The sequence below is a fragment of the Triticum urartu genome, chromosome 4 (genome assembly GCF_003073215.2).
Source record: "Triticum urartu cultivar G1812 chromosome 4, Tu2.1, whole genome shotgun sequence".
Classification (NCBI taxonomy): Eukaryota; Viridiplantae; Streptophyta; class Magnoliopsida; order Poales; family Poaceae; genus Triticum; species Triticum urartu.
The window spans coordinates 430,783,541-430,786,979 of NC_053025.1; positions in this window are offsets into that span (position 1 = coordinate 430,783,541).

Genomic DNA, 3,439 nt, shown 5'->3' on the forward strand with positions numbered 1-3,439 from the left:
CCCTCCAATACATAGTCCTATCGACATACAACTAACCCTATGGTGTGATCCACGCGCGTGCTCATATGATGGGCACCAAAGGACAGAAAAATAACCACAAGCAAATTAAATCAATCATGGCAATTCATCAACCACCGATAGGACAACAAAAATCTACTCAGACATCATAGGATGGCAACACATCGTTGGATAATAATATGAAGCATAAAGCACCATGTTCAAGTAGAGCGTACAACGGGTTGCGGGAGAGTGGACCACTGTAGATAGAGGGGTAAGGTGATGGAGATGTTGGTGAAGATGGCGGAGGTGTTGGTGAAGATCGCGGTGATGATGATGATGGCCACGGCGGCGTTTCGGCGCCACCGGAGGAGAGGGGGAGAGGGGCCCCCTTCTTCCTCTTCTTCCTTGACCTCCTCCCTAGATGGGAGAAGGGTTTCCCCTCTGGTCCTTGGCCTCCATGGCATGGGAGGGGCGAGAGCGCCTCCAAGATTGGATCTATCTCTCTGTTTCTCTCTGGTTCTACGTTCCGTTCTGGCTCTGTTTCACCGTTTCGTGTATATATGGAGATTCTTAACTCCGATTGGCCTGAAACCTTCGCCGTGATTTTTTTCCGAATATTAGCTTTTCTTGTGGCAAAAGAAGAGCGTCAACCGCCTTACGGTGGGCTCACGAGGGTAGGGGGCGTGCCCCCCTGCCTCGTGACCACCTCGGGCACTGGTTCGCGTTGATTTTCCTTCCAAATTTTCCATATTTTCCAAAAATAAGCTCCGTCCGTTTTTATCCCATTTGGACTCCGTTTGATATGTATATTCTGCGAAACCAAAAACATGCAACAGACAGGAACTGGCACTGGGCACTGGATCAATATGTTAGTCCCAAAAATAGTATAAAAAGTTGCCAAAAGTATATGAAAGTTGTAGAATATTGGCATGGAACAATCAAAAATTATAGATACGACGGAGACGTATCAGTTATGTCTGCTTGCCACAACCGCATCGTCCCCCCTCATCATTCGTGCATGCCTCCTGACCCGTCTCTCACACGCACGTGCATAGACAACAAGCAGCCATCTCCTCTCTTATTGATATTGCGGGCGTGCCCTCCGTTTGTCTAGCAAGCCTATCCCACCATTTGGTAGAAGCAACTCCACTACCACCCCCTCCAACACTCTAGCTCTGTCTCTCTCCCAACCTTATTCCTCTCCTGCACATATGCATGGATGCCGATCGATCTCCCTTAATACATGTGGCAGATCGATCTCCTTAATACATGAGGTTGGCCTCTCTCCTCCTCCACACATATACCAGCCATTGTACCTCTATAGTTAATTGGGCCTCCCTCTTCCCCCCACCACACACCGATAGTCGAGCGCTGCAGGTAGGTATCCATGCCACATAGACAAACTGCACATGTCCCATCTCACGTTCCAGTAGGCCAGCCACTCTATATCTTTGACGTGGGCACACCCAAATTCGATGGCACTCTTTATCGATCGCGCGCGCGCACACACACACATCATCCCTCTCTTCGATTCTATGGACACCTCAAGCCAATGATACCTCCACTCTCTTCTCGTGGATCGCCCCCTCTATATATATGTTATATCCAGGACTCTATTTCACACACATTGCATATGTTACATTTTTTGATTGCCCCCCCCCCCCAAAAAAAACTCTCAAGAACCCACACACTGTATCTCTCTAGGTTTGTATCTCTCTCACACAACCCCACGTAGGTGGTGTACATATACAAGAAGAGAATAGGTTTACCGTGCACGTACTCACGCTTGGTGCCCAGCCACACCCGCGCGGGTACACGGTGGAGCTCATTTCTTTACAAAATGGTAGCCCACGTGCTAATTTGAATGCCTGTAGCGGTTGTTTACCTTGGGAGGTCGTGTACCACGCGTGCACGAAACAAAGTTCGACTTGACGCGTTGCCGCGTTATTTTTAAATAAAGTTATAGCGCTCAATGGCACGTACACAGAATATAAAACGATTTTTATGGAGAAAAAGGTAGTCCGCTCACTATATACAATGGCGCCTGCCTGCCTGGTTTGTCGCTCTTCAGAGTATCTCACACAAGGCTGTGGTGGCCTCTCTCTCTCTCATCGTTGGTCACTGATCCGGCCGCATCCCATCCGCCGGGGGAAAGGGAGTGGGGTGGCCTCTCTCTCTCTCACCGTTGGTCCCTGATCCGGCCGCATCCCGTCCGCCAGGGGAAAGGGAGGAAGTGCATCATTTCTCCGTTCGACGGCGCCGAGGCAGTACGTCCCGATCTGTGGTACACGCCGTTCTCTCTGACCAAGCTCCGGCGCGGCAGGGCCTACGCCACCTGCTCGCAGATTCTGCCCACCTCCGCTCACCTAGTCACATCCCGACGACCTCCAGGTATCCCCTCCGGCCTTGCTCCACTGCCCGTCTTCCCACGTTGCCGCATGTGGATCTTGCATAGTTCTTTGCCCAAAACGTAGCTCGTCTGGCGTACTTTCCATATTGCATTCTCGTCCTCACACCGTTTTAGACAAACACAACCGTGTTGTTATCTTCCCTTAGGACAAGGAATATGCTTCTTTTTTGTCATCGCATGTGTCATCAACTGTTATTGGCCAATAATTGTTTCCTTTCTACCTCTTTTTTGCAAACAGGGCTATCCATTTCACCTCGTTGCTATTGCGACCTTTTGGTGAACTGCACAAATCACTTTTTTCTTAAGAGTGTTTTGTGCGGTTGTACTAAAATGTCACACAGGCAACATCTCTACATTTCAGTGCGACTGCACAAAGGGAGATTGGTTTTGCTCTATCCTCCTCATCCAACTCCGAGCCTAATCTTCTCCAACTAGTTAGTCTTAAGAGAGACTGCAAAGGTGACCGGCTTCTATTTGTGTGTTTATTGTTTCATCAGCAGTCCTCTATTATTGTAATCACACTTAATATCTTTGGAACAGGGACGCTCAGCTCTATTTTAGTGGAACTGCACAAAATGATCGGAATGTTGCATGCTCCAGACAACTACTTTTTTTCCCAACATGCCTTGTTGATTTAGACAGAGCTGGGGGGATGTTGCTGCCAATGAAAGCATGGATCAATTTAATTTAACACCTTCTCACAACCATGTCTTCAGTTGTGATGTAATTATTAGCTCTGATCTGCTAATAATTGACATGCATTAGCAAGGAAGTTAGTTTTTTATTGTTTCCGAAAGAACATCGATGGCAAGACACGCAAAACAAAAGCTGAAAGCTCACACCATTGTACAGTTTCATGTCGCTAGAAAATTATTTGTATAGTACGTCAATTATGTAAACAAATGATGGAAGCTTGATAGCATTGCCAGAAGCCTCTTCATCATCTGGGTCCATGTGCCATGCACAAAATTATACTCCTTTGTTCCTAAATATTTTTCTTTTTACAAATTTCAAACGGGCATATTTTAG